Below are 12,741 nucleotides of genomic sequence, written 5' to 3'. Positions count from 1 at the left end.
GACCTGAAACCAAGACCTGGGGAATAAAAAAAAGAGAACAAAACAAAGGGAAAGCCATTCCAAGGGCGCTCATTCAAAGAGAGCCCTGCAAGCTTCCGTGAGGAACTGACTGGGATAGAGCCCACAAGATGCATTGGTGTGAGGGAGGATGAGGCTGGAGAGATCAAAACAGGAGTTGTACTTCCTCATAGAGCAAATGGAATACTGTTTCAATATTTGATGTGGAACTCTCTTTTTACATAAGCTTTTAAAGTTAATTAAACCAATAGATTATAATAAATGTGGTTATTTTGTTGATTGTATTGATAACTCTTCAAAATAAGCCTGCTACATAACTCGTTTAGTACTGTAATGTAGTTGATTGTACTACGTAACACTTCTGAAAGTAGCTTTTTTTTTTTCTTGTCTAGAAGATGCTGAAGCCTTGAAGACTGAAAGTAATTGTGTGCAGCTATTTAGCTTATACTGTTTAAGTCACTGTATGGGCCCCTGGGTGACTCAGTCAGCTAAGTGTCTGACTTCAGCTCAGGTCATGATCTCATCGTTCCGGAGATCAAGCCCCGCATCAGCCTTTGCACTGACAGTGTGGACCCTGCTTGGGATTCTCTCTCCCTGTCTCTCTCTCTCTCTCTCTCTCTCTCTCTCTCTGTCCCTCCCCTGCTCAGGCTCTCTCTTTCAAAACAAGTAAAAAACAAAATTTAAAAAGAAAAGTCAATGTAAATGATTTAATCCATCAAGAGACAGGGCACTAAAAGAGCATTATAAGATGCCACATGTCTTGGTACTTCTGCTTATCGCTGTGAGCTCAATATTCTGTAGTTTAACTTTTAACTAAAAATTTTATTGAGGGCCTGGGAATGCAAGCTGGTGCAGTCACTCTGGAAAACAGTATAGAGGTTCTTCAAAAAACTAACAATAGAACTACCCTACTACCCAGCAATTGCACTACTAGGCATTTATCCACGGGATACAGGTGTGCTGTTTTGAAGGGACACATGCACCCCCATGTTTATAGCAGCACTATCAATAATAGCCAAAGTATGGAAAGAGCCCAAATGTCCATCTATGGATGAATGGATAAAGAAGATGTGGTATACATATACAATGGAGTATTACTCGGCAATCAAAAAGAATGAAATCTTGCCATTGCAACTACTTGGATGGAACTGGAGGGTATTATGCTAAGTGAAATTACTCAGAGAAAGACAAAAATCATATGACTTCACTCATAGGAGGACTTTAAGAGACAAAACAGATGAACATAAGGGAAGGGAAACAAAAATAATACAAAAACAGGACGGGGGGAAAAACAGAAGAGACTCATAAATATGGAGAACAAACTGAGGGTTGCTGGAGGGGTTGTGGGAGGGGGGATGGGCTAAATGGGTAAGGGGCATTAAAGAATCTACTCCTGAAATCATTGTTTCACTATATGCTAACTAATTTGGATGTAAATTTAAAAAATAAGGGGCGCCTGGGTGGCTCAGTCGGTTAAGCGTCCGACCTCAGGTCATGATCTCGCGGTCCGTGAGTTTGAGCCCTGCGTCAGGCTCTGTGCTGACAGCTCAGAGCCTGGAGCCTGTTTCAGATTCTGTGTCTCCCTCTCTCTGACCCTCCCCCGTTCATGCTCTGTCTCTCTCTGTCTCAAAAATAAATAAATGTTAAAAAAAATTTTTTTTTAATAAAAAATTAAATTAAAAATTATTGAGGGCCAAAAGTATCTCTAACTCAACTATAAATAATTTTCAAAATATGAACTATAACATTTAATACTCATAATTATACACATTGGCTTTTCCTGAGTTTTCTGTATTTCCTCACAATCTTAGCACTTTAACAAATTGTTAAGTCAGATCGGTAAAATTGTTCTTATACCTTATAAGGTATCGTAAGCAAGTCCACTTATAAGCAGAATTAGGGGAAAATAATAAAGCACATTAATTCAAGTTGACTGAAACACAGTGGAGCACCTCCATTCTTATCACGGTGTGGAAGGAATGGTCAGCTACTCCACTGAAAGGAGGTGAGGAAAGTGGGCATGGTATTGTTAAAATAGAGAACATTTTTCAACTATGTACCAGACACTGAGCTAGGAACTTAATTTTTTAAAAACTCATTTAATATGCATAATAATACTGATGAGGTTTGGGAGTGGTGGTAGGATTCAGAGCCAGTGATCAAGAAAGAATTCTTGAAAACATCTTTGGTGCAAAAAGGTGATTTTATTAAAGCACGGGGAAGAACCCATGGGCAGAAAGAGCTGCCCCAGGACCCTGAGGAGAGACTGGTTATATACAATGGAGTTGGAGAAGGTAAAGTCTAGGGAAAGTTTCCAAAGGGATTTTCATATGCTAAAGAAGACTCACAGGATGCTGGAGGCCTAGCTATTGTCAAGCTAAGGTGGTTTTTCCTTCTAGCAAGGTATTAACATTAAGACAGTAGGGAGTTCCTTTTCTGTCTGCCTCAACTATTTGTCATTGAACTGCAGGTTATAAAGAAACTTAATTTTATCTGCCATTTCCTTCTTACCTTTGTTCCCCACATCACTATGGAGGAGAGGGTGATACTAGGGACTCTAGAAAACTGAGTTTGTAGGTTTCTGGAGATTAGGCTATTGATAAGATTGCCATTTTCTTATAATTTACTAAGACATTTGTAAACCAGTGGAGACCCATGGCCTGTATGACTGTGATCTATCAGTTAATCATTTGTTTTCTTTCCTTTCCTTTGTTCTTGGGCAGTCATGAGTGCTTGAGGAATATCACACCATATCCCCCCTGATGGGAAGTGGGGTGCTAGCTTGTGCTTGGCCTTCAGCTTTCCTTATGGTCCCTCATCTGTACCATAAAATAAGTACTATTATTAGCCTCCATCTGTAGATTATGAAACTGAATCTTAGAAAAAATTAAATCATTTGCTCCAGGGTACATAGTTAATAGGTGGTAAAGCTAGAATTTGAACCAGGGAAGTTTGACTTCTCATTACTAAAAGGGTAAATTTGGAGGAGGTGAAATTAACATTGTAGATAATTTCAAACTCAAAAATAATTAAGAATAATGAAGCTGCAAGAAAGAACTAGTCTAAAATCTCCAGAATAAAAATATGCAATGAACAAATCTGGGAGAAATAAGAACAAATAAAACTGTTTAATTTAAAATCATGCCAGAGATAAAGTTATTATTTGAATTTTCTGGAGTTTCCATAGTGCTTTTAAAAACATGAGTCTCAGTTCACTTTTTAGTCACTGAAAATAAACAAGGCTGGGTAGTCTGGGGCTTTCAGGCAGACGCACAAATAGATAACAGGAAAGTCATAAAAATGAAGTATTAGTTTCAGTTAAATGAAATTAAGTAAACACGTCTCACATTTTTATTTCAAAACACATGTGCTTTCAGTTATATGTTTAATATATTACACACATAGAGAGCATGCATAAAAAATGTGTCACGATAGTTGATACTAAGCCATGTGCCTGATGTCAGATTTTGCAAAGTATAAACACGCCCTTTTTCCTTTTTTTCAGCCCAATCCCAAGTGAAGTCCTCAACCTGAATTATTAGGAAAGTAAATCATGGATGTAGTGATAGTTGTTTGCCTACATGTACGGTTTAAACTAGGAGTACCTAAAATTCAATGAAGCATAAAAATGCAGAGTTGTGATTGGATTTAGCACAAAATTTTCATCATTTATTTCTAACAAATGTTAGTTACTATACTTTGTTAGAATGGGCTTCATCTCAAAAGTGAAGTTAAAGGTTGTGTTGATGACCATATCAGGACATAGATTTGGAAAGTGGATGCTGCTGGGGAAAGGAAGGCAGCTTTTTTTTTTTTTTTTTTTTTTTACCTCAGGGTCACCTGATTCATTTTGCAGTACCATGAAGGAATGAAAACAGACAGAGGCTTCAAGTAACACAACAAAGATGAAAGGGAAGAAAACATAATGAGAATATAAAAGATACGCTTATTGGAAATGGAAAGGTTTTGAAGAAGATGATGAGAGAGCAGGAAAATCCTAAAAATAATTATAGTATAAAGATTCTAGATTGCTTAAAGGTATTTAAAAGTTAGTAGGTGAATACATAGACTTTTTTTAAGATTAAGCTTATGGTAATAAATTGGATGTGAATTAGTTTCAAAAACTGCACCAAACAGAGTTGCACACGAAGACTTTATTCTAAACTATTACAATAGAACTGAAATCAACTGCAAAGAAACAAAAGGCAGGAATGTTTTTAAGTATTGGGTGAATTAGTGAGAAAGCAGTTGAGGACCACAGGGAAGAAACTGATGAATGGGATGTTTGTTGAGTACATTCAGTTACTCCTGAGTTTGCAAATATTATTCTCAGTGAGTAGGCCAAGTCTGTTTGCTAACTGCCACCCATTGAAGAAGTCTGAGACCTACTATCCTACAAAGACCGAGGTAACAGGGCATTACCTCCTTTGATGTTTCCATGTCTAAGAGATGGTTCCCAAATCCTAGAGAAAGATATTTCCTGGGCTGTAAGACTGAGAAGAGATTAGAATAAATTTACATAAATTTCAAAGGGGCAGAAAAAGAATTTAAAATTGCAAGGTTTTTTTGTTCTTTTGTTTTTTTTTTTTTTAATAAATGTCTTAAGAAAGGGAAGGTCAGGGACCTAGAGACAGGAAGGAACCTGTCAGGTTCAGACAAGCTAAGGGTAATGTTAAGGCCATCTTGATCAGGGTCTAATAGACTAAAAGTTGAAAATCTATAAACACAAGTGGACTTTTCAGAAGAGAAAAGCATGTCCTGGGATTTCTAATCCATTTTCCCCCCTCATCCAGCAAACATTTGCTGCAAACCTCTTTAGTTTTGATAGTAACTGAACCAAAGACTTCAGATATAAATATATTGAATAAGACAAAATCCCTGACCAGAAGGTTCTCATAGGCTAATTGGAGGTAAAGGTGAGTGAGTAAAAAATTATCAAACTTCTTTAAAATGATATGTTTACAGTGTTGTGCGAACAGAGAGTGTAGAGCACAACTCCCTCTGGGGAGTTTGAGAAGGTTCACAGTCCTAAAAAGTGACTTAGCAAGAGGGTGGGGCAAGCAGACATGGAGAACAGTGTACAACAAATAGTAGAGGAACGAGAGAGCAGCATTTCAGTTCCTAGAGAATCAAATGGCTTTCTCTGGATAGGATGTAGGGAGAACGTGAGGCAGTGACAGAAGATGAGGATTTCCTATATCCCACTAAGGAATTTGACCCTCAGCTAATAGGTTGGCTTATGTTTGCATTTTAGAAACATATTTTGGGTGTCAGAATGGGTGATGGGCTGCAGGGGAAATGGGAGACAGCAGGAGGTTGGAGGAAAGTACATAATTGCCTAGAAGAAAACATGGGGTCAGGTGATGCTTAGTATATTGAATAAATCAGATTCACTACCTGGATGTGATAGGTGAGGGAAAGCAGGGTTTAAAAATTATTTGGAAACTTCCCATGAAAGATGAAGAGATAGGAAGCTTCTTTTCAACAAGAGGAACAAAGAAAGAGTTATAAGACTCCACTCACTGGTCTTTTACTTGAGTAAGCTGAGAGTGATTCCAGACTTATATATCCTACAGTTGTTATAAAGTTCAGATAAGATGGTTATATGAAAATGCTCTCTGAGGGGCACCTGGGTGGCGCAGTCGGTTAAGCGTCTGACTTCAGCCAGGTCACGATCTCGCGGTCCGTGAGTTCAAGCCCCGCGTCGGGCTCTGGGCTGATGGCTCAGAGCCTGGAGCCTGTTTCCGATTCTGTGTCTCCCTCTCTCTCTGCCCCTCCCCCGTTCATGCTCTGTCTCTCTCTGTCCCAAAAATAAATAAACGTTGAAAAAAAAAATTTTAAAGAAAATGCTCTCTGAAAAGATCCAAGCAAATACAAGACTTCATTCTTTTCCCATCTCATTTCTTTTGTGAATTTATACTGGCTATCAATAAATGAGTAAATATACAAATAATGAATACCACTATCAGAAGTCAATATGAATTTTTAAGACAATTTCTGAAGAATACAAAAGACATCAACAACTCAATAATAAGTCTCAGAATTGCTATAGAGTTTGTGTAAGTCTGGCAAGGAAAATCTATCCCAAAAATATGGTACTAGAGGCTTTCTAAATAGCGTGCTTTTTAAAAACCTTGGCTCTGTGTCTGGTTTCTCTCTGCTTTAATGTCTCCTTTCTGTTTATGCACCTCTCAGGTCCATTACATTGGTAAGTTTCAATTCGTCAATGTCTTCTGGAGGTACATTGCACATAGTACTACCATGACTGTTGAAAGTCAACTATCACAATCTGAACATTTCTATGATTAAAACGAAATGAGAATAATGCAAGGAACATTAAGGAATAGTGCTGAACATGTATATGCCTTACATTAAAATATAATTAATTATATTTTTACTGTATTAATGTTGTGTTCTTTGCTCATCTCCTAAGCTATAAAAACCTTGAAACTATAAAAACCTTCATAAACCAAGATTTATCTTTCATATAACGTTTAAGCTCCAGTACAATGAATGTAATAAACTTTCAGTATATACTTTTAATAAGAAAAAGAAGTGTATCGTCTGATCATTCTTCTCATTTTGTTTTATTTTTATGGAAATTGTCATGAATTTTTAGTGTAATTACTTCAAACAGATGTTCAATTCTCTTATCCTGATAATAGGAACACAGTAGAATGAAAGGAGATATTTCAGAAGAGTTCATGAAAGAGTTTGGTGAATTTCATGAAATAGACCAAACAAGGGGAAAATTTGGAGGTTACTTTAAAGATGTCAAAATACATGTTTAAATTGATTAAATGATGAATTATTTTAAAAAATATTCTTAAAACTGTATTTGTGAAGAGATAGGAAGGCACCCACTTAAACATTGAAGTCTTGTTTTGAGTTCATAAAAATAGCTAAACCCAAGTGTATTCATTTTATTTCTCAACCTTTTATATAAGTTTATATAAGTTTAAGCCAGATATGCTTTAGTTAAGCTTAGTTAAGGCTTCAAAATCAAGCAGAAGTTTTAATATGTAGACAATGGTTCATTCACTTCTTTCTGTGTTATATAATTCATATGAAATATACATTTTTGTAGGTTTACTTAAGGTGTATAGAGCTTCATAGATGGAAAATACAAGTCTCATAAATATAAACCAATCCTTTAAAACTTTTATGTTGGTAAATGCATGCCAAAAACAATATATAGTATATTTAATATACAAAAGCAAGTGTGAGGATTCTAAAAGTTTATGACTTCATGTTTAGTACCTAGCTAAGCAGTCATCCCCAGAAAGACTACAGAAAGCAAACCAGGTTGCACTGGTCTTCATCTACATGAAATGTAGAACCACATCATTCACTATTATGATCATTAGATCTGTCTGCCCAGATTTATTTGGATGCACACTCAGATAATCAAAATCTCGAAAGGTTCTATAATGGGGACATATGGTAGTTGAAAATGTGATAAGAGTAGGGTAGTAGATATGGAAAAATAGAATTTCCCAAATGCTCGGCAGTAAAATTTTCATTCTTCTATATGGAAAGAATTTACATGAACCTGATATTTGGATATGTACATAGATTCTCTGAAATAATGTCATGCAAAACAGTTCTTATCTAATTAAAATAGTGTTTACCAATCAAAAACAAGTTTTAATGTGAAGAGGAGGGATGAAGTTATTTTCTGCAGCACTAATAAATAGTGACTTTATTTTCCGGGTCGCTTTTCATATGAACAATAAGATAGAAGTTACACTCATAGAAAGTGACTGGAAAGACAAATTATGGAATTACCTGTGATAGCCATAAACCCAACTTTTCTTTCCTCTGTAATGTTTCCCTGATGACTTGTGCCTGGAGTGCTCCTGGAGATTGAGCTTAAAAGAGCACACTTCAGGGGTGCCTGGGTGGCTCAGTAGTTTGAGCATCCAACTTTGGCTCAGGTCACGATCTGGTGGTTTGTGGGTTCTAGTCCCACATCGGGCTCTGCGCTGACAGCTCAGAGCCTGGAGCCTGCTTCACATTCTGTGTCTCCCTCTCTCTCTGCCTCTCCTGCTTATACTCTGACTTTCTCTCTCTCTCAAAAATAAATAAACATTAAAAGAGACAGAGAGAGAGAGCACACTTCCTAAGGGTTCCAGTTAGTGGTCAGTTAATTGAGTTGATTAAAGCACCTGTCAAAACCAAAGTCAAGCAAGGATCTAAATAATTTCATATTTTCACAGATCCATTGCCATTTTTTCAATGGCTATAAACCAAAATAGGTAACCTTGGACATGTCAACATGCATACTCTTTGTATTTGACACAGTATACCGCCACCCCTATGCTTCACTTTGCCCTGAAAAACAATTTAGAGTGCCAGTTTCTTGACATCTTTGTAGATAAAGACTCATCCATTAGTAACTCTCTTGGCATCCCAAGTTCTCCATACTACCATGCCACTTAAAAAAGTTGATTGGCACGGTGTCTGGGTGTCTTAGTCAGCTGAGCTCTTGTTTTAGATTCAGGTCATGATCCTAGGGTCGTGGGATCAAGCCCCACGTTGGACTTTTCGCTGTGCATGGAACCTGCTTAGGATTCTCTCTCCACCCCCCTCTCTTTCTCTCTCTCTCTCTCTCCCTCTCTCCCTCTCCCTCTCCCCCCCTCTTCCACACCCCCACCCCCTGCAGCTCACATGCACACATGCACTCTCTCTAAAAAAACTGTAGATTAGAAGTTGACTAGAAAACATTTAAGATCTCTGCTTCTTTAAACTTCTGCTCTTTGAAACAGTAAGCTTAAACTTTCTGATCTTCATTTTTTCCCTTTAAAGTAAAAATTAGATGTTAATATCGGTATCAGAAGGTCATTGTAGGGATGACTGGGCAGCTCAGTCTGTTAGGCATCTGACTCTTAGTTTCAGCTCAGGTCATGATCTCACAGTTTGTGGGGTTGGGCTCTTAGCCGACAGCGTGGGATCTGTCTCCCTCTCTCTCTGCCTCTCCCTCTCTCAGTAAAATAAAATAAGCATAAAAAAAGAAGGTTGTTGTGAATGGTCCAAATCCAGTTACATAATAAATGAATCATGGGGATGTAATGTACAACATGGTGACTATAGTTGATAATTCAGTAATGCATATTTGAAAGTTGCTAAGAAAATAGATTTTAAAAGTCTTTATCTCTTGGGGCGCCTGGGTGGCGCAGTCGGTTAAGCGTCCGACTTCAGCCAGGTCACGATCTCGCGGTCCGTGAGTTCGAGCCCCGCGTCGGGCTCTGGGCTGATGGCTCAGAGCCTGGAGCCTGTTTCCGATTCTGTGTCTCCCTCTCTCTCTGCCCCTCCCCCGTTCATGCTCTGTCTCTCTCTGTCCCAAAAATAAATAAACGTTAAAAAAAAATTAAAAAAAAAAAGTCTTTATCTCTTGAGAAAATTGTAACTGTATGTGGAAACAGATGTTAATTAGACTTATTGTGGTGATTATTTCACAATATATACAAATATTGAAGCATTATGTTGTGCTCCTGAAACTAATACAATATTACATGTCAGTTATACCTCAAAAAAAGCTCATTGTGACAATTAGCTGAGATGATGTATATAATATTCATAGTACAGTGCTTGACAAAAGATGGGCAATCAGTAAGTATTCACGGAATGAATGTTTTCCTCTAAGTACACCTTATATGAAGAGAAGTATAAAAGGAAGTTCCACAGAGAAACTATTGATGTTAGGTATGTAATCCAGATGAATTTGTAGCTGCCCCTTTCAAGAGGCAGTATGGTGCTATTCAAAACACAAGAGGAGTAAGGCAGAAAAATCCTAGAATAGTGCTTCTCAGATTTTATGTACATGCACATCACCTGGGGATCTTTAGAAAATGCAAATAATGATTCAGTGGAGGGGGTCTGAGAGACTGCATCTCTAGCAAACGGCAGCTGGTGCATATGCTGCCTACCCACTGAATACACTTTAACCAAGTCCTAGAGCACTCGAATGTTTGGCAAGTTAAGAAATACTTTACTTAAATCCATGTTATTCTAGTCCAGCGTTCTGTTTCCTGATGACAACAGGTTAAAATTAATTCATTTGTTCATTTAAGGGAAGATTATTTTGTGCCTGTTTTGTACTAGGCACTGTTTTAGTTTCTGAGTATAAAATAACAAGAGAGATAAAGATCCTGCCCTCACTGGGCTTTTAATCTAGTGGTAGGGTCAGAAAATAAACTTGTAAACAATTAATTAAAAGTTTCCCATGGTGATTAAAGCTGTAAGAAAAGTAAAATGAAGTCACTGTGAGTTTGTGTATGATCAATTAAGCCTCCTCTAGGAAGGAGACAATTGAACTAAAACCCGAATATTGAGAAGTAGTCTCTGAGGAAGTCTGAAATTTTCATACAAAATGAAGAGACAATGCCAAGGCCCTGAGGCAGTGATGAGATTGATCTGTAGGAGACAGAAGAAAAAGCCATAATGGCTGGAACATAATGTAATTATTTGGATGCAAGACAATGATAAGCGATTGGGAGCAATCAGGGTCAGGGGCTTACCTGGCAAAGCTGGGGAGAGTGAAGAAAGGGCTGAAATCTAAGGAAATCTTGGAGGTTGGATCCCAGGTGAGTCTTACTAGCTTTGCAGAGGATTAAAATGTACTCTAAAAGGGGGGTTGTCTAGGTGGCTCAGTCACTTGAGCATCCAGCTTTGGCTTAGGTGATGGTCTCAGGGTTTGTGAGTTGGAGTCCCGCATCAGGCTCTCAGATCCTCTGTCCCCTTCTCTCTCTGCCCCTCCCCTCTCCTATGTCAGCATGTGCACTCTCAAGCACTCTCCTCTCTCACTCTCAAAAATAAACAAACAAAAAAGAGACATACTCTAGAAGGATTGTGCCTGGCCAGAAATACACCTGGCTAAGCAGAACAAGGTGAATGAAAATGAGCTAACATAAGGTATCGGACACAGGTTGTAAAAAAAAAAAAAGAAAAGAAAAGAAAAAAAAAGAATAACTTGTAAAGTAAGAAGCGTTCAAATTGTGCATCCCTTAAGTTTATGCTATAAGAAAGAGAAATATATCACTTATGCTAATGCAAATTAATCTTATAACACACATGTAGCACATTTCAATTGTTACAGAAACAGTTAAATTTTTCTGAGTAGAAATCATTAAGTAACTATTAGAGAAGAAATAAAACTGTAATTCCTGGCTGACTGTAGGCTGTAGCCCCAAACTTGCCTGACTTTTCACAGGATACTAGAAATGAAAGTAAAAGAGAGTAGATGGAACATTAAAAGTGGCAATGAAGAAAATAAGGCATGCAAGTCCCCTCTTGCACTCAGAAAAAAAGTCTACTAGGAAAAAGAGTCATCATTATTATGTAAATTGAAGAATATTAAATGGCTTGTACTATAATGATTTTTGTACTGAACCTTCAGTACCTTTAAATCTACAGTCTATCTTCATAGTGTTTTACTGGGAGATAGGCCAAACCCTAAAGCCAATAAAAGCAGAATTAAAAGAGATCACACAGATCATAGTAACTAAAGAAAAATGAACGATATAATGATGAGTCCAATTGTCGTTTCAGTGAGTCTTACTAGTGAGCAAATCTAATAACTTAAAACCTTGCAAAGTAATGGCTGTTAACATTCCACTTGACTTCTGATTGTGTCTAATGATTTAAAGCCCTGCAAACTAGTAGCTATTAACATGTTAGGGCATTTCCAATCGATGTTTGATTTTTTGTCTTGTTTTTCAAATATATGAATAAAATGCTGTACATTAACACGATGCTCCTGACCTTCCATTAGTGAGAAACAGCTCTGAGTTGTTTTTCTAACAGCAAAGAAGAATAGCACAATCAGTCACTCTTTCTCCCCTGAAAGCATAATGGCCCAAGGCACACGTTCTGAGAGAGTCATCTAGAACTATGGTCATATTTTGTGGCAAAATAGTAGATGAAATTTTGGTTGCTTGTGTTTCGTTTCACTCTGTTCCATTGACGTCATTAGCACCTGACATTAACCAACTAAGCCATAGAGTTCATTTAATCTTCTATTTTGGTCATTTTTTGTAATTCTTTTGGTTATCTTTGGCATTTATTAACCTCAACAACATTTTTTTTTCTCATTGGCCTTTTGTATATCTCATTGTATTCATTCAACAACTACTAAGTGAGTGCCAATCTGTAGAGCTCCCAGGGTAAGGGAGGGAGTGGAGTGAGATAAAGCTGGGAAGAGAAACCACAGCCAGGTCATTTGAGGTCTTATAAAGTATTAAATTGCTCATCTCTGTCTTAAGAGCAACAAGAAACTTCTGAAGAGTTTTCAGCACAGGAGTGATGCCATTTTCTGCCATTTGCTCACTCTGTCGTGTTCTCCCCCTTTCCCATCAGGCCCACCTTAAGCAGTGGGCTTATAGTGTTATCCTGTTATTCACATTTCCTGGCTATTTCCAACTAACAAAATATTTTTTTATGAAAGAAAAAGGTTGCCAATCATACAAAAATAAATTCCCTGTGAAACAGAGAGTTTGCAAATAGAGATACCTGAGTTGGTTCATGAGAACATATGGTACATGTTATGGATAGAGTTGTTATCTGTAAATGATGACTCATTTCCAGCAATGCCATAAAGAGGGGAACATAATTCATGGATGCTCCTTATTGCAAGGTTAATATTATAAATATAAAAATCGCTTACCAGGTTGGTATCTGTAGTATAAAAACACTTTCAGCACTGTGCTTGATTGACACACCTAA

The 12,741-nt window shown here is 37.5% G+C and overlaps 1 protein-coding gene across 3 annotated transcripts in view; it reads left to right on the top strand.

Annotated features, from left to right (window-relative positions):
* THSD7A (thrombospondin type 1 domain containing 7A) overlaps nucleotides 1-12,741 on the top strand; it is a 443,308-nt gene that overhangs the window by 316,515 nt on the left and 114,052 nt on the right. The window lies entirely within an intron of this gene.

The sequence above is a fragment of the Leopardus geoffroyi genome, chromosome A2, assembly GCF_018350155.1.
Source record: "Leopardus geoffroyi isolate Oge1 chromosome A2, O.geoffroyi_Oge1_pat1.0, whole genome shotgun sequence".
NCBI classification, from domain to species: Eukaryota; Metazoa; Chordata; class Mammalia; order Carnivora; family Felidae; genus Leopardus; species Leopardus geoffroyi.
The sequence above is the reverse complement of the archived record's forward strand: the minus strand, read 5'-3'. Positions and strand labels throughout refer to the sequence as shown.